The sequence below is a fragment of the Pogoniulus pusillus genome, chromosome 1 (genome assembly GCF_015220805.1).
Source record: "Pogoniulus pusillus isolate bPogPus1 chromosome 1, bPogPus1.pri, whole genome shotgun sequence".
NCBI classification, from domain to species: Eukaryota; Metazoa; Chordata; class Aves; order Piciformes; family Lybiidae; genus Pogoniulus; species Pogoniulus pusillus.
Window position 1 is genome coordinate 4879708 of NC_087264.1, and position 18568 is coordinate 4898275.

Below are 18568 nucleotides of genomic sequence, written 5' to 3' on the forward strand. Positions count from 1 at the left end.
GTAAGTTGCCTTTATTGCTGCAGTGTCAGAGGGAGCAGCTGCAGAGCATGAATGCTTGAGATGCTGGAGAGCATTGCTGGATCAAAAGTGCCGGCTCTGGGAAAGCGATAAGACAGAAATGAGCTTTAGGCACAGGGCTGCTAAATAAGCAATCCATTGCAACATGAGATGCCTTGCTTGGTTTTGGGTTTGTTCTTTACATCTCCTGTTAGCTTTTTTTAGGCTACAAAACAGGCAGGTTGCAGAGGTCTCTGTGGCCCATGGCACTTTCAGGGGCAAACATCCTGCAGATTTTTATGGACAATCTAAGACGCAGTTCTGTAGAAGTGCAGGGAATGACCTGGGAGTCCCTTGCACTCCTGTTTCTGGGGGATTGCAGCTCTGAAGTGTGTTTTAGGTTAAAAAAATATATTATTATATATGTCTTGCATATCAAAGATATATTTTTTTCCCTATATGTTTAGAAAGATGTAAACACATAAACCTTTCACTCTTTGCCAGATCATTTTTCCCCTCCTTCCCCTCCTTCCCCTCCTTCCCCTCCTTCCCCTCCTTCCCCTCCTTCCCCTCCTTCCCCTCCTTCCCCTCCTTCCCCTCCTTCCCCTCCTTCCCCTCCTTCCCCTCCTTCCCCTCCTTCCCCTCCTTCCCCTCCTTCCCCTCCTTCCCCTCCTTCCCCTCCTTCCCCTCCTTCCCCTCCTTCCCCTCCTTCCCCTCCTTCCCCTCCTTCCCCTCCTTCCCCTCCTTCCCCTCCTTCCCCTCCTTCCCCTCCTTCCCCTCCTTCCCCTCCTTCCCCTCCTTCCCCTCCTTCCCCTCCTTCCCCTCCTTCCCCTCCTTCCCCTCCTTCCCCTCCTTCCCCTCCTTCCCCTCCTTCCCCTCCTTCCCCTCCTTCCCCTCCTTCCCCTCCTTCCCCTCCTTCCCCTCCTTCCCCTCCTTCCCCTCCTTCCCCTCCTTCCCCTCCTTCCCCTCCTTCCCCTCCTTCCCCTCCTTCCCCTCCTTCCCCTCCTTCCCCTCCTTCCCCTCCTTCCCCTCCTTCCCCTCCTTCCCCTCCTTCCCCTCCTTCCCCTCCTTCCCCTCCTTCCCCTCCTTCCCCTCCTTCCCCTCCTTCCCCTCCTTCCCCTCCTTCCCCTCCTTCCCCTCCTTCCCCTCCTTCCCCTCCTTCCCCTCCTTCCCCTCCTTCCCCTCCTTCCCCTCCTTCCCCTCCTTCCCCTCCTTCCCCTCCTTCCCCTCCTTCCCCTCCTTCCCCTCCTTCCCCTCCTTCCCCTCCTTCCCCTCCTTCCCCTCCTTCCCCTCCTTCCCCTCCTTCCCCTCCTTCCCCTCCTTCCCCTCCTTCCCCTCCTTCCCCTCCTTCCCCTCCTTCCCCTCCTTGCCCTCCTTCCCCTCCTTCCCCTCCTTCCCCTCCTTCCCCTCCTTCCCCTCCTTCCCCTCCTTCCCCTCCTTCCCCTCCTTCCCCTCCTTCCCCTCCTTGTTTCTTCTTTAAAGATTTAGTCCATACTTCAGTGAGAGTTAGCAATAAAATGCCAGAGTTGGATTTTCTGTTCTTACTTTCTTCTTTCTTCTGATGATATTTTCTGCAGCTTAAAGATAATTTAGACTCTGATCTGTAAGGTGTTTATGGACTGTGTAGCGATCGTTCTTCCTTCTCTGACATCCATCTCTTCAAATTGCCATGGCAAAGGCAACAGGGATTTAGCAAGTCATTCTAAATGGGAGGTTTTTCTTCCCTTGTACTCAGCACTGGTCAGGCCACACCTCGAGTACTGAATCCAGTTCTGGGCTCTTCAATTCAAGAGAGATGTTGAGATACTGGAACGTGTCCAGAGAAGGGTGACAAAGCTGATGAGAGGCCTGGAATCTGAATCTCCCCACCTCTTGCTTTGCTCCATTCTCCCTAGTCCTGTCACTCCCTCACAGCCTAAAAAGTCCCTCCCTATCTTCTTTGTAGGCCCCCTTCAGATACTGAAAGGCCACAATAAGGTCACCTCTTAGCCTCATCTTCTCCAGACTCAACAGCCCCAACTCTTTCAGTCTGTGCTCACAGCAGAGCTGCTGCAGCCCTCTGAGCATCCTTCATGGCCCTTCTGTGGACACACTCCATCACATCCACATCCTTCTTATAATGGGGGCTCCAGAACTGGATGCAGTACTCCAGGTGGGGTCGGATTAGAGGGGAGAATCACCTCCCTTGATCTGCTGGCCACACTTCTGGTGCAGCCCAGAACTGCACATGCTATTTCAGGTAAAATTTTCTTGCATCCTGCTGGTGATTGTGTCCTTCTCACAGCATTGTCAGTCCCAAGTCATCCCTGGGCTGCATGTGCCTTTTCATGAGTGCCTCACTCTGCATAGGGACTATGAGCTACTGCTTATAGAGGTGCCTCTTCCTTTCCTTCATGCTCTTTAAATGATTAGAGTTCTCAGTGACTTTGTGATGTTTCACCTGTGTGATGTTGTGTTGTTCAGTGGTGTTGCCTTCTGTTTCTGTTGTGCAAGGACTTCCTTGTAATGTTATGTGCTTTGTTTAAAATATACTGAAAGTATATGACTTTGCCTCTTCTTTTTATCAGTTCTAAACATTACTTCTTATCATGTCTGCTGCTCCACCTCTTCTTTTGTTGCTCATGTTGTAACTCCAATTCACTTTTCTACAGGTGTGTTGATCAAGCAGCTTTTAGGGTACCTTGAAATACCAAGAGACACTTTTTAGGTCACATTCTCTCTCCTTATTATGCCTTTGGATCAAGCTATAAAAAGCTTTTTAAGAGGAAAGGAGGGGACAAAGGTTTATAATCAGCATTGGATGCTCTTGAATCCAGAGCCTGGGAAGAGAGGAACAGCTTTTTGTGTTCTCCCACTCAGTGGCTGTCCCTTGTTAACTTAGTTGGGGTCTTGTTACAGTATCACAGTATTGTCAGGGTTGGAAGAGACCTCACAGATCATCAAGTCCAACCCTTTACCACAGAGCTCAAGGCTAGACCATGGCACCAAGTGCCACGTCCAATCCTGCCTTGAACAGCTCCAGGGACAGCAACTCCACCACCTCCCCGGGCAGCCCATTCCAGTGTCCAATGACTCTCTCAGGGAAGAACTTTCTCCTCACCTCCAGCCTAAATCTCCCCTGGCACAGCCTGAGGCTGTGTCCTCTCGTTCTGGTGCTGGCCACCTGAGAGAAGAGAGCAACCTCCTCCTGGCCACAACCACCCCTCAGGTAGTTGTAGACAGCAATAAGGCCACCCCTGAGCCTCCTCTTCTCCAGGCTAACCAATCCCAGCTCCCTCAGCCTCTCCTCGTAGGGCTGTGCTCAAGGCCTCTCCCCAGCCTCGTCGCCCTTCTCTGGACACGCTCAAGCATCTCAATGTCCCTCCTAAACTGGGGGACCCAGAACTGAACACAGTACTCAAGGTGTGGTCTAACCAGTGCAGAGTACAGGGGCAGAATGACCTCCCTGCTCCTGCACCTCCCTGCTCCTGCTGACCACACCATTCCTGATGCAGGCCAGGATGCCACTGGCTCTCTTGGCCACATGGGCACACTGCTGGCTCATGTTCAGGTGGGTATCAATCAGCACCCCCAGATCCCTCTCTGTTTGGCTGCTCTCCAGCCACTCCGACCCCAGCCTGTATCTCTGCATGGGGTTGTTGTGGCCAAAGTGCAGCACCCTGCACTTGGAGCTATTGAACCCCATCCCATTGGACTCTGCCCATCTGTCCAGGCGGTCAAGGTCTCGCTGCAGAGCCCTTCTGCCCTCCAACCCAGCCACATCTGCTCCCAGCTTAGTGTCATCTGCAAACTTGCTGATGACTGACTCCATGCCCTCATCCAGATCATCTATGAAGATGTTAAAGAGGATGGGGCCCAGCACTGATCCCTGAGGGACACCACTAGTGACAGCTGCCAGCTGGATGTGGCACCATTCACCATTGTTCAGGCTAAAAGGACCTTTCTGCACATCTCCACAGACTTGGCTTACTATAGCTACTTCCATTGACACTGGTGAGGAGACCTCTTCCAGGGGGAGTGTTTCTCCTTAGATTGTCTTCCTTCAAATGTGATTACATAGTTAGAAAAGAGGGTTCTGAAAGTTGAGGAGGGTCTTTCATTGCTGAAGTTTTTGAAGATGTGATCCTATGTTTGCCTAACCTGTTCAGAGATTGCCTGATTGATGCTGTCTTCTGGTTTGCAGCTCAGCTGCACTGGTGCTGGTGCTCATGTCATAGGCATGTTAGCAGTTAGGGTGTCTCCTTTTGTCAAAGTCCTCTCAGTGTCAATACACTGGTGGAAGCTCTCTGAATGGGAGCATTGTTTGTGGGATGCCCTAACCTGTCTGAAGCGTGCAGGAAGTTTGTCTGCTGAACTTGTTGGGACCTGGATTCTCTTGTTGGTTCTCCTAGTTCCTCTTTCAGACTGAATCTGCAAAGCTGTGCAGGTATGCAGTGGTGTTTGCAGAAATGCCCACCAGGCTGCCTAACTGCATTGTCCAGTACTAAACACAGCCCCTGTTCCCTCTGCAATTCATGCCTCAGCTTCCTTACTGCATGGATCTTAAACATGTCTGGCTTTCAAGATGTTCATGATTGTGGTGTGATATGCTTCCTTTGCCTGGGATTTTAGGTTTGACAGTGTCCTGCTTCAGCTTTCTCACGCTGCTTGCTAATTGAATCCACTTTGGCCATTGCTGCATGCTGGTACAAGCATTTGTGAGCTATGTGGTGAAGCAAGTGTGAAGAGTACATCTGGATGGAAATTAACCCAGCAAATAACCATGTGGCTGTGTGAATGTTGTTCTAGCCTGCAGGAAAGGACAGCAGGGGAAGGACAGATTATGAAGGAGCTGGAGGTGTTTAGCCTGGAGGAGAGGAGGCTCAGGGGGGGACCTCATTACTATCTACAACTACCTGAAGGGAGGCTGTAGCCAGGTGGGGGTTGGTCTCTTCTGCCAGGCAACCATAAATATGATCATAGGATGAATATGGTAATGGCATATTCAGTCTCTTCATCATATGATGAGTGATTTGCATTGGAATGGGCTGCCCAGGGAGGTGGTGGAGTCACTGTCCCTGGAGGCATTCAAGCAAAGCCTGGCTGAGGCACTTAGTGCCATAGTCTAGTTGATTGGGCAGGGCTTGGTGCTAGGTTGGACTGGATGATCTTGGAGGTCTCTTCCAACCTGGTTGATTCTATGAAATAATAACATTTCATCGTAGTCCTATGAAACCAGCAACAGAACAAGGGGACACTGTCTGAAGATGTGCTAAGGGAGGTCTAGACTGGATGTTAGGAAGAAGTTGTTGGCAGAGGGAGTGATTGGCATTGGAATGGGCTGCCCAGGGAGGTCTTCATAGAATCATAGAAATGAGGTACAAGCCTTTTGGCAGAAACTTGCCTTAGTTCCTCCCAAAAGCTGGGAGAGATGAGCCAACATATGCACATCACTCAACAGGTGTGTTTGTGAGAGATTGGTAGAGGTTTTCATTTTTGAGAGTTTCAAATCTTTGCATGTGTTCCACTGAGACCCCCAAACCACTGTTTTTTCTGGAGAATCTTGGTAATGCCTGGCTCTGTTACAGATGTGTGTCTTATCAACCTGATCATCTTACATTCTGAGATGTGACAGGAAACACAGGAGTGTCTTGTGACAGGCCTTCAGTAATGTGGTCAGGATGTCCCATCACACCAGAAATACCTTCTTTTGTTTTTTTCTTCCTACCATTTAGCTGTATTTCTATGTCTTACTTGCAGTTGCCATCATTTTACTGTAAAATGTGTTGAAAGTACAGAAGAGAGATGCTGAGATGCTGGAACGTGTTCAGAGAAGGGTGACAAGGCTGATGAAAGGCCCGGAACACAAACCCTATGAGGAGAGGCTGGGGGAGCTGGGGGTGTGCAGCCTGCAGAAGAGGAGGCTCAGGGCAGACCTCATTGCTGTCTGCAACTCCCTGAAGGGAGGTTGTAGCCAGGTGAGGTTGGTCTCTTCTGCCAGGCAAGCAGCAACAGAACAAGGGGACACAGTCTCAAGTTGTGGCAGGGGAGGTCTAGGCTGGATGTTGTTAGGAAGTTGTTGTCAGAGAGAGTGATTGGCATTGGAATGGGCTGCCCAGGGAGGTGGTGGAGTCACTGTGTCTGGAGGTGTTGAAGCAAAGCCTGGCTGAGGCACTTAGTGTCATGGTCTAGTTGATTGGACAGGTCTGGGTGGTAGATTGGCCTGGATGCTCTTGGATGTCTCTTCCAACCTTGTTCATTCTATGATTCTATGAACAGAAGGTAGCAGCCTTGTTTTGGATCAAGACTTGGATAAATCTTCTGGGAGAACGAGTCGTACGAGGAGCAGCTGAGGAAAGTGGAGTTGTTCAGTCTGGAGAAAAGGAGGCTGAGGGAGTTCTCATTGCTCTTTATAACTACCTGAAAGAAGATTGTAGTGAGGTTGGAGGTCAGTCTGTTCTCCTTAGCATCAAGGGACAGAACAAGAGGAAATGGCTTCATAGGCAAAGGGGAGGTTTAGATTGGATATGAGGGGAAAATTCTTTACAGGAAGAGTGGGCAGTCATTGGAATAGGTTGTCCAGGGAGATGGTGGAGTGAGTGTCCCTGGAGTGTCCAAAAAACATGTAGACATGGCACTTTGGTAGATGGTTTAGTGGCCATGATGCTGTTAGGTCAGTGGTTGGACCAGATGATCTTAGCGGTCTTCTATAAGCAAAACAATTTTGTGACTCTGAGTAAAAGACTTACAGTGACTACTTTGGGTTTCAAAAGCATTCATTTTCTACTGTCTGTGTTTCAGGTTTTTAAACTTCTTTTCTCCTGGCTTATGCAGGTGTTTCATAACACTGAGTAAATGAATGCTCAAAGTTGTTGAGTTAGTAAGACCTGTCAGCTTGGAGGGCAGTTCAACCCACACCATGAAGTAGGACTTTCTCACAGGGCACCAAGTGGATGTGGAAGAATCATAGAATCAACCAGGCTGGAAGAGACCTCCAAGATCATCCAGTCCAACCTAGCACCCAGCCCTAGACAATCGAGACGAAGGCACTAAGTGCCTCAGCCAGGCTTTGCTTCAACACCTCCAGGGATGGTGACTCCACCACTTCCCTGGGCAGCCCATTCCAATGCCAATCACTCTCTCTGACAACAACTTCCTCCTAACATCCAGCCTAGACCTCCCGTGGCACAACTTGAGACTGTGTCCCCTTCTTCTGGTGCTGCTTACCTGGCAGAAGAGACCAACCCCACCTGGCTACAGCCTCCCTTCAGGTAGTTTTTAGACAGCAATGAGCTCTGCCCTGAGCCTCCTCTTCTGCAGGCTGCACACCCCCAGCTCCCTCAGCCTCTCCTCACAGGGCTCTGCTCCAGGCCCCTCACCAGCTTCGTTGCCCTTCTCTGGACACCTTCCAGCACCTCAACATCTCTCTTGAATTGAGGAGTCCAGAACTGGACACAGCACTCAAGGTGTGGCCTGACCAGTGCTGAGTACAGGGGCAGAATAACCTCCCTGGTCCTACTGGCCACACTGTTCCTGATCCAGGCCAGGATGCTATTGGCTCTCTTGGCCATCTGGGCACTCTGCTGGCTCATGTTCAGCTACTATCTACCAGTACCCCCAGGTCCCTTTCTTCCTGGCTGCTCTCCAGCCACTCTGTCCCCAGCCTGTGGTGCTGCTTGGTGTTGTTGTGGCCAAAGTGTAGGGCCCTGCACTTGGCCTTGTTCAATCTCATCCCATTAAGAATGGAGCACTGTGTGTTGTGTGTAGCTTGCTGTGAGATTTCTAAACCTGTTAGCAGTAGGTGTGTTTGTCTTGTGAGACAATGGCCAGTGGTGGGCTGCAGTTTAGACAGACATAGAAAGTTTCATAATTGTGCCTGAAGTTCAGGTGTGTTATGGGCAGCTGCTAATCCTGATAGCTGCCTAAATTGATGTTTGTTGAGAACCCTGAAAACTGCCCCAGGTTCCTTATTCAAAAAGAATAAATCATAATAAAAGGGTTATTGACATAGCTGAGTCATTATTTTAGTGCATGTGTTTGCCCAGTAGACTCTAATGGATTTGAAGTAGTTGTTCTAGGACTTTGGGTAAATTCTTGGTCAATTTTGGTATGCTTAGTTGTTGTGAAAACCTTTATTTCTCAATGCCACACAGCTGCTCTTGAAGTGGCAAGAATTGGCCTGTCAAGTGTTGGCCTCATGTTTGACCAAATTGACGTAATTGTGCTGTAAGACATAAGGGGTTCACAGTTGTGTGCTTAAGTGACTAGGCAGCACTATCTCATAAAGAACCACTTCTGGTTCAACACCTATTGAATATTTTCCCTATCTTGTCCAGAGTTAATACCATAAAAGATTTGGGAATTTGTTAGAAATTTATTTTTGGGGGATTTTTTTAATAGGAAAAAAGAAAAGGCTCATCTGTGCTGGAAAAATGAGAGCTAAGATTCAGCTCATTGCAAACTCTTCTCGGGTCCAAACCGCTTGAAATGGTTTTGTAATGGAGATGTTGAAAGACAATGGGTCGTGAAAGTCATAGAATCAGTCAGGGATGGAAGGGACCACAAGGATCATCTAGCTCCAACCACCCTGCCATGGGCAGGGACACCCTGCCCTAGAGCAGGCTGGCCACAGCCTGGCCTTAAACACCTCCAGCCATGGGGCCTCAACCACCTCCCTGGGCAACCCAGTCCAGCCTCTCATCACTCTCATGCTCAACAACTTCCTCCTCACAGACGCTCTGAATCTCCCCACCTCCAGTTTTGCTCCATTCCCCCCAGTCCTGTCACTCCCTGATAGCCTCAAAAGTCCCTCCCCAGCTTTTTTGGAGGCCCCCTTCAGATCCTGGAAGGCCACAAGAAGGTCACCTGGGAGCCTCCTCTTCTCCAGCCTGCACAGCCTCAACTCTGTCAGTCTGTGCTCATAGCAGAGCTGCTGGAGCCCTCTGAGCATCCTCATGGCCCTTCTCTGGACACACTCCAGCATCTCCACATCCCTCTTGTAATGGGAGCTCCAGAACTGGATGTAGTACTCCAGGTGGGCTCTGTGCAGAGTGAAGTAGAGAGCAACAATCACCTCCCTCACCCTGCTGGCCACACTTCTGCTGCTGCAGCCCAGGCTCTGGTTGGCTTTCTGGGCTGCAAGTGCACACTGCTGGCTCCTGTTGAGCTTCTCGTCCAGCAGCACCCCCAATTATTAATTGACTCAGTATGTCTTTTTTTTAACTTCCAATGCTGGTTATTCAAATCTCATTTTCAGCCACTCCTTGGTCTGCTTGCTTTCTGGTGAGTGTAGCTGGGATGAACTGGTCTGTATATCAGGATGTGTTTATGGGTGTTTGGAAAATACAGTTAGCTGTGACTGAGCATCTCCTAAATTTTTGAGTTGTCTGAGTTCATTTAACCTCCTCCTCCTACATTATGGAGCAGAACTCATCTGACAGAACAAAATGAAACACAAGTATGTGCATGCACTCTTTTTCCAAAAGGTATACTCTAAAAGAAGGATTTAGTGCTCAATGTCTTGGCAGATAATACTGAGATAATGAGCCAGCAGTGTGCCCAGGTGGCCAGGAGAGCCAATGGCATCCTGGCCTGGCTCAGGAACAGTGTTGCCAGCAGGACAAGGGAGGTTATTCTTCCCCTGTACTCAACACTGGTCAGGCCGCACCTTGAGTGCTGGGTCCAGTTCTGGGCTCCTCAATTCAAGAGAGATGTTGAGGTGCTGGAAGGTGTCCAGAGAAGGGTAACAAAGCTGGTGAGAGGCCTGGAGCAGAGCCCTGTGAGGAGAGGCTGAGGGAGCTGGGGGTGTGCAGCCTGCAGAAGAGGAGGCTCAGAGGTGACCTCATTGCTGTCTACAACTCCCTGAAGGGAGGCTGTAGCCAGGTGGGGTTGTTCTCTTCTCCCAGGTAACCAGCAACAGAACAAGGGGACACAGTCTCAAGCTGTGCCGAGGGAGGTCTAGGCTGGATGTTAGGAGGAAGCTCTTCACAGAGAGAGTGATTGGCATTGGAATGGGCTGCCCAGGGAGGTGGTGTAGTCTTTATCCCTGGAGGTGAAGCAAAGCCTGGCTGAGACACTTAGTGCCATGGTCTGGTTGATTGTCTAGGGCTTGGTGCTAGGTTGGACTGGATGATGTTGGAGGTCTCTTCCAACCTGGTTAGCTCTATGATTCTGAAGAGAGCTGTAACTTGTAGATGGTATGTGGGATGGTTGTGAGACCTATTTGTTTACCATCTGAATACAGACCCATTGTGAGGCTTTCTGCCAAATGAGGTTTTGAGAGCATTCTGAGGTTGTCCCCTTACAAGGGTAGAGTAGCAAATTCTCATTGGTAGCACTTCGCAGTATCTGAACAGAGGAGCAGAGAAAGAATAATTAGCATCTTCTCCCAACTCTGTCTTATATTTGGTGAACAGGCAAGAGAAACACACTGGCAGCTGCTTCTGCAAGTACTTGCATGAGGATTTCCAAGCTCCTGAAGCTGAGGTGTGAAAAGGAAGGACTTAATTTTGTCCCAGACTCACTGCTCCTCTGCAAGCAGATAATCTTGTAAGCTTCTTTATTCTGAGGCTCTCAGAAGCACTTAGTGTCAGTGCAGTAATGCTTCTTTGTCTTTCCTCATATATTGATCCCTAACCTGTAACAAGGTAAAAAAATTGCTTTTACTGAGTTGTCTTAGCTTTTTGGATCACAGGGATCATCATTGCTGCAGACTCTGGGAAGAATCTGCCTTCTAGGCTCTAACATCAGCCCAGAAAATAAACCTGCAGTGGCCAACACTGAATGGTGTCTCAGCTCTTGGCTATTCAGTAGAAACCACTGTGGGTTATGAGGGCTTGCTAAAATCACTGAAGACTGCAAAACAAACAGGTTTGTCAGCTGCTCCAGATTGGGTTGCTCACATCTGAGTCCAAGAATCTCTGTACAAGAACACAAAATGCTCTAACCCAGGCTAAACAAAAAAGCCTGTGGGTGTTTCTAGAAGCATCTTTGACTTTAAAAGATAGGTGTCTCTTGCAAGTTTTCTCACTTGTGCATGAGTTTCTTAGTGTTCCCTCACCATAAATCAAGAATCATTCCATTTCTGTAAGTAAATTTCCCTCTGACATCAGAATTGAGGAACAAGAGAAAGTATCTCTGTTTTTGCTGATTCCTCCCATTCCATTTGTTTGTGGTTTAGGTTTGGGCTGTATGTAGAAGGGTCATTTGTTTTTTGTGTTACTTCACTTCAAATAATAGAACCATCTTGGTCCTAAAAGCTGAAGAAGTGGGGCTTAGAGCTTCTAAATATTTGATTCCATTTAAGAAGTGTATCTACTAAAAATAACCTTTGTAAAAAAAGGGTAGTAATTCATTTTGTAATGTTATTGGCCAATGGCATAAGCTACAAAGATTTTTTTCTTCTGAAATGATTAATGGCAGCATCTCTGAAGTCTTGCAAATTCTTGCTATGCTTAGCTGAATCTGAACATTTAAAAGGAAAAAATATCATGTACTGCTTGTGAAAATAGCTCTTCCTTTATTCTGTTTTCATTGCTGTCGTGCCAGCCAAGCTAGATGAGTAAGCAGCACCATCAGATTATGCTGATGTTATGAGCTGTTTTCACCCGTTCAGTGTCCAAGAGGCTACAAAGCTGATGAGGGGCCTGGAGCACAAACCCTATGAGGAGAGGCTGAGGGAGCTGGGGGTGTTTAGGCTGGAGAAGAGGAGGCTCAGGGGTGACCTCATTGCTGTCTACAACTGCCTGAAGGGAGGTTTTAGCCAGGCGGAGGTTGGTCTCTTCTGCCAGGCAACCGTAGGATCATAGAATCAGTCAGGGTTGGAAGGGACCACTAGGATTGTCTATTTCCAACCCCCCTGCCATGGGCAGGGACACCCTACCCTAGATCAGGCTGGCCACAGCCTCATCCAGCCTGGCCTTAAACATCTCCAGGGACTGGGCCTCAGCCTCCTCCCTGGGCAACCCATTCCAATGCCAATCACTCTCTCTGCCAACAACTTCCTCCCAACATCCAGCCTAGACCTCCCCCAGCATGACTTGAGACGTCCCCTTGTTCTCTTGCTGCTTGCCTGGCAGAAGAGTCCAGCCCCTGCCTGGCTACAGCCTCCCTTCAGGTAGTTGTAGATAGTCCCTCTCCTCAGGGCTGCTCTGCAGCCATTCACTCCCCAGTCTGGATTTGTGCTTGGGATTGCCCTGACCCAGCTGCAGGACCTTGCACTTGGTCTTGTTGAACCTCCTGAGTTTGGCTTTTGCCCACCTCTGCAGCCTGTCCAGGTCCCTCTGCATGGATCAACAAAGCTGGTGAGGGGCCTGGAGCACAAATCCTATGAGGAGAGGCTGAGGGAGCTGGGGTTGTTTAGCCTGGAGAAGAGGAGGCTCAGGGGTGATCTTATTACTGTCTACAACTACCTGAAGGGGCATTGTAGCCAGGTGGGGGGTGGCCTCTTTTCCCAGGTAACCAGCAATAGAACAAGGGGACACAGTCTCAAGTTGTGCCAGGGTAGGTATAGGCTGGATATTAGGAAGAAGTTCTTCACAGAGAGAGTGATTTCCCATTGGAATGGGCTGCCCAGGGAGGTGGTGGAGGCACTGTCCCTGGGGGTCTTCAAGCAAAGCCTGGCTGAGGCACTTAGTGCCATGGTCTGGTTGATTGGTTAGGGCTGGGTGCTAGGTTGGACTGGATGATCTTGGAGGTCTCTTCGAACCTGGTTGATTCTATGATTCTGTGATCCCTTCCCTCCAGCCTTTCTGCTGCACCACACAGCTTGGTGTGCTCAGCAAACTTGCTGAGGCTGCACTCAGTGCCCCTGTCCATGACACCCACAAAGATGTTGAACAAGGCTGGTCCCAGGACTGATCCTTGAGGGACTCCACTTGTCACTGGCCTCCACATGGCCATGGAGCCATTGACAGCCACTCTTTGGGTGCTGCCATCAAGCCAGTTCTTTATCCATCCAGTGCTTCACCCACCAAACCCATGTGTCACCAGCTTGTAGACCAGGATGTGGTGTGGGACAGTGTCAAAGCCTTGCTCAGGTCCAGGTAAATGCCATCAGTTCCTCACCTCTCGTCTATGAATGTTGTGACCTGTTCATAGAAGGCCACCAGGTTTGTCAGGCAGGATTTGCCCTTGGTGAAGCCATGCTGGTTGTACCCAGTCCTCTCTTCACTATTCTGTCTCAGTAGTGCCTCCAGGAGGATCCTGAAGCCCTTGAAGACTGACATGAGGGCATGAAGTGCTGTTTGTGCTTTGATGCCAAACCAGCAAGATGCTTCATTACTTGCTTTCCTCAAAAGTGTGATGATATTCTAGACTGCTTAAGAGACTGAGCCATTTGTTTAATATTTCATGGGGGGTGAAAGAGAAGAAAAAGACAGATGAAACTAGTGTCTGTGGAAATGAAAATGAGTATAGTAATGTTTATTATCCTTGTGTGGAAGACCAGGAGACTTTATTGTTCCTGGAGAGGTGATTGCTTCTTCTGGTGACACCACTGCCTTTCTTTGTTGTCTGCATGTAACTTGGACATTTTGAGTTAATATCTCCATCCATATTACCTACTCTCTGGATATAAACTCAAATCAAAAAGGGAACAAAAGATTTTAGTAGATGTGTGAAATAGAATACAGATCACAGGGGCTGTAAATATCAGTGTGAAACTGAGAGGCACATCCTGAGTGTTTGTTTAGATCTCATGGGGAGGTCTTGTCTTGGACATACTCAGTTTTGAACAAATGTATAGACCTGATTTTTTTTCAGCATGAACATCTGTCATATTTAGTTTATATATGTAGTACATATGCATGCATAACATATACACAGATGAAAAATCATTGATTTCAGGCTCCTAAATTAAGAAAATGTGTGACCACCTGTTTTGGTCATGATTTGAAAGGGAGTTAAACAGATATTTTGGTTGTTTACTCATTTGAGGAATGCCATGTATGTTGGTCAATAAAACACAAACTGAATGGTGTCCTGCTTTCATGGTCACAATGTCCTTACACTAATACTAAGGAGAAGACTTGAACTTGCAAAGAAATGGAAGGATGACCTGAAGTGCAGGGTTCTACACTTTGGCCACAACAACCCCAAGCAGTGCTACAAACCAGGGACAGAGTGGCTGGAGAGCACCAGGCAGAAAGGGACCTGGGGGTACTGGTAGAGAGTAGCTAAGGATGAGGCAGCAGTGTGCCCAGGTAGCCAAGAGAGCCAATGGCATCCTGGCCTGGCTCAGGAACAGTGTGGCCAGCAGGACAAGGGAGGTTATTCTGCCCCTGTACTCAGCACTGGTCAGGCCACACCTTGAGTGCTGTGTCCAGTTCTGGGCCCCTCAATTCAAGAGAGATGTTGAGGTGCTGGAATGTGTCCAGAGAAGGGCGACAAAGCTGGTGAGGGGCCTGGAGCACAGCCCTGTGAGGAGAGGCTGAGGGAGCTGGGGGTGTGCAGCCTGCAGAAGAGGAGGCTCAGGGGTGACCTCATTGCTGTCTACAACTCCCTGAAGGGAGGCTGTAGCCAGGCGGGGTTGGTCTCTTCTGTCAGGTGAGCAACAACAGAAGAAGGGGACACAGCCTCAAGTTGTGGTGCGGGAGGTCTAGGCTGGATGTTAGGAGGAAGTTGTTGGCAGAGAGTGATTGGCATTGGAATGGGCTGCCCAGGGAGGTGGCGATGTTGCTGTCCCTGGAGGCATTGAAGCAAAGCCTGGCTGAGGCACTTAGTGCCATGGTCTAGTTGATCCGATGGGACTGGGTGCTAGGTTGGACTGGATGATGTTGGAGGTCTCTTCCAACCTGATTGATTCTATGATTCTAAGTGCTGATGTCTGTGTGCCAGGAGAGAGCTCTACAATGCCAGCTGTGGTGTTGTGCTGTCGCCTGTGCTGCCTGGGATGCCTGAGTCTTGTATAGGTTGGGTACCTTTGTCGCATGTGTCACAGAGCAGTGAAGTTAGTGTGTGATGAAGTCACAGAAACAGTTTCAGCTTTTACATCATAATTTTCTTATTTTTAAGTGCAACAAGTGGATTTAAGTGGATTTTAGAGAGCAACAAAAATTGTCAAGTCACATTTTGAAATCGTTATTTGAAGACATGAAGTAGTTTTCTGAAGCTGTGAGCTTTGAAATCTGCCTTCCTTTTGCTTGTTCTGTCTGTCTCAGTCTTCAGCAAAACCAGGAGGAACTTGTTTGAGAGGGATTTAGGGGATGGCTTTTTTGCTTCCTGAAGAATCGTGTGCAAATGTGTGACCAAACATGCTGCCATGCCTGGGAAAGGGACTGTGGTTTGTGGGGGTGGGAATGACAGACCTGCTGGGCTGTAGGCTTGGGATCTTACTGTGTGTGTTAAATCTATCCGGAGATGGAGAGGAGGCAGGATGTGGACAGAGTCCAAGTCCACCCTTGACTTGTCCCATGTAACCCCTTTCAAATTCAGAAGGAATTATCTATGAATAAATACAAGGGTGGATGTGCATGAGGGAGGGAGAATGTAATCACCTAATGTGGGATTCCCATCGTGAGGTGTTGACTCATGTCTTTCTGTATAGAAAGCTATTTTCCAGCCTTAGAAACAGTGTACAAGCACTACAGTGCCTTCCCAAACTAGAACCAAAGTGCTTTTCCAAGGGGATTTTTTTTTCTCCCTATAGTCTATTCCTGTATGAACTTGAAATGTCTTTGATTTAGGGAAGAGAGGGGAGGGAAGTGGTTTCAGGTGCTACTGTCTGTGCTGTGCCTGTTCTCTTGGTCCTTAGGCAATAATATGATTTCAAAACAACCCAAAATGCAAACACCTGGATCCACCTGCCAACTTCTATAGCTCTACATTCCCTTTTCTAGAACTTGAAAATAGGAAAGGGGCCCCTCAATTCAAGAGAGGTGTTGAGCTGCTGGAAGGTGTCCAAAGAAGGGTGACAAAGCTGGTGAGGGGCCTGGAGCACAGCCCTGTGGGGAGAGGCTGAGGGAGCTGGGGGTGTGCAGCCTGCAGAAGAGAAGGCTCAGGGCAGACCTCATTGCTGTCTACAACTACCTGAAGGGAGGCTGTAGCTAGGTGGGGTTGTTCACTTCTGCCAGGCAAGCAGCAATAGAACAAGGGGACACAGTCTGGAGTTGTGTTGGGGGAGGTCTAGGCTGGATGTTGTTAGGAAGTTGTTGTCAGAGAGAGTGATTGGCATTGGAATGGGCTGCCCAGGGAGGTGGTGGAGTCGCTGTGCCTGGAGGTGTTGAAGCAAAGCCTGGCTGAGGCACTTAGTGCCATGGTCTAGTTGATTGTCTAGGGCTGGGTGCTAGGTTGTCCTGGATGGTGTTGGAGGTCTCTTCCAACCTGGGTGATTCTGTGGTTCTTAAGTTGAAGGAAGATTTTTTTTTTTCTTTGCTGTAGTCCTGTGTTGAGGTAGACATAAACAGCACAAGCTGCCAAAGTGAAGGAGGTGGTAAAACTGACCTTATGTACTGGGCTGTTGCATGCACAGACAGGTTGGGGGAGTAAGGAGAAAACCCTTTCCCTGCCTTTCTGTAACTCCGACCATTGGTATTTTTTCTCCTCTAGACATGAACTGAATAGTTTTTGTATGGGAGCATAATTTTTGAGCTGATGTCCCAATAATGTCTATATTTCAGGTCTAGTGTGCTAAAAGGTTTGGTCTTTCTATTCCCACATAAATTATATTTAAATCATACAATCAACCAGGTTGGAAGAGACCTCCAACATCATCCAGTCCAACCTAGCACCCAGCTCTAGCCAATCAACCAGACCATGGCACTAAGTGCCTCAGCCAGGCTTTGCTTCAACACCTCCAGGGACGGTGACTCCACCACCTCCCTGGGCAGCCCATTCCAATGCCAATCACTCTCTCTGACAACAACTTCCTCCTAACATCCAGCCTATCCTTCCCCTGGCACAACTTGAGACTGTGTCCCCTTGTTTTGTTGCTGCTTGCCTGGCAGAAGAGACCAACCCCACCTGGCTACAGCCTCCCTTCAGGTAGTTTTTAGACAGCAATGAGGTCTGCCCTGAGCCTCCTCTTCTCCAGCCTAAACACCCCCAGCTCCCTCAGCCTCTCGTCACAGGGCTGTGCTCCAGACCCCTCACCAGCTTCATTGCCCTTCTCTGGACACATTCCAGCACCTCAACATCTCACTTGAATTGAGGAGCCCAGAACTGGACAAAGCACTCAAGGAGTGGCCTGACCAGTGCTGAGTACAGGGACAGAATAACCTCCCTTGTCCTGCTGGCCACACTGTTCATGATCCAGGCCAGGATGCCATTGTCTCTCTTGGCCACCTGGGCACTCTGCTGCCTCATGTTCAGCTACTCTCTACCAGTACCCCCAGGTCCCTTTCTGCCTGGCTGCTCTCCAGACACTCAGTCCCCAGCCTGTGGTGCTGCTTGGGGTTGTTGTGGCCAAAGTGCAGAACCCTGTACATAGCTTTGTCCAGTCTCATCCCATTGGCCTCTGCCCACCCATCCAGCCTGTCAGGGTCCCTCTGCAGGGCTCACCTACCCTCCAGCAGATCAATACCTGCTCCTAGCTTGGTGTCATCTGCAAACATACTGATGCTGGACTCAATCCCCTCGTCCAGATCATCAGTAAATATATTGAACAGGACTGGGTCCATCAGTGGTCCTTGGGGCACACCACTAGTGACTGGATGTGCTTTGATTTTCTTACTAAAGGAGTTCTGGAGCAGGAGACTGTCCCTGTTAATTCAAGATTTACTCTTTAATGTTGGCAGCTGCTGTGCAGAATGCATTTTGAAACTGTAGTTCTGCTTGTGCATTTTTTTAGCTGTAAAATATAATTGCATTTCTTCTGCAGTTTCTAATTGTGGAAACAAAAGCTGGGTAAAACTTGTTGGCTCTAACTACCTCTGCCTCCTAAGCTCTGGAACCAGTTGAGTTGAGGGGGAAGGTCAGCAGAGTGAAGGTTTTGTTTAAGGTCCTTTTCAACCATATCAGTGTTGTTTCTCTTTGCTTGTTCAGCCTTTGTTCTGGGTTCATGGAGGTACAGTGCAGCTTAGCCCTTGGTGTACAACTGCTTTGGCTTTGATAGAGCAAAGCTATAAATAGGTAGCCCTTTGCCTCCCCAACAGTAGGAAATGACTGCAGCAGGTGTTGTCCTCTGCTAGAAATTTGCACATTATTGGTACACAGGAACTTTTTTTTATAATTGGCTTGTGGTGTGTGTTCTTCCTTTCTTAAATGCCAACTGACACCATGGTCAGAAAAGATCTTGGGAAAAAATGGGATGAGATTGAACAAGGCCAAGTGCAGGCTTCTACACTTTGGTCACAACAACCCCAAGCAGTGCTACAGGCTGGGGACAGAATGGCTGGAGAGCAGCCAGGCAGAGAGGGACCTGGGGGTACTGGTAGAGAGTAGCTGAACATGAGCCAGCAGAGTGCCCTGGTGGCCAAGAGAGCCAATGGCTTTCCTGGTCTGGCTCAGGAAGAGTGTGGGCAGCAGGACAAGGGAGGTTATTCTGCCCCTGTACTCAGCACTGGTCAGGCCACACCTTGAGTGCTGTGTCCAGTTCTGGGCTCCTCAATTCAAGAGAGATGTTGAGGTCCCGGAAGGTGTCCAGAGGAGGGCAGCG

General features: G+C 49.0%; 1 protein-coding gene across 1 annotated transcript in view; it reads left to right on the plus strand.

Moving 5' to 3' along the window:
* The window catches only part of MNAT1 (MNAT1 component of CDK activating kinase), a 191244-nt gene that overhangs the window by 33594 nt on the left and 139082 nt on the right, over positions 1-18568 (plus strand). The window lies entirely within an intron of this gene.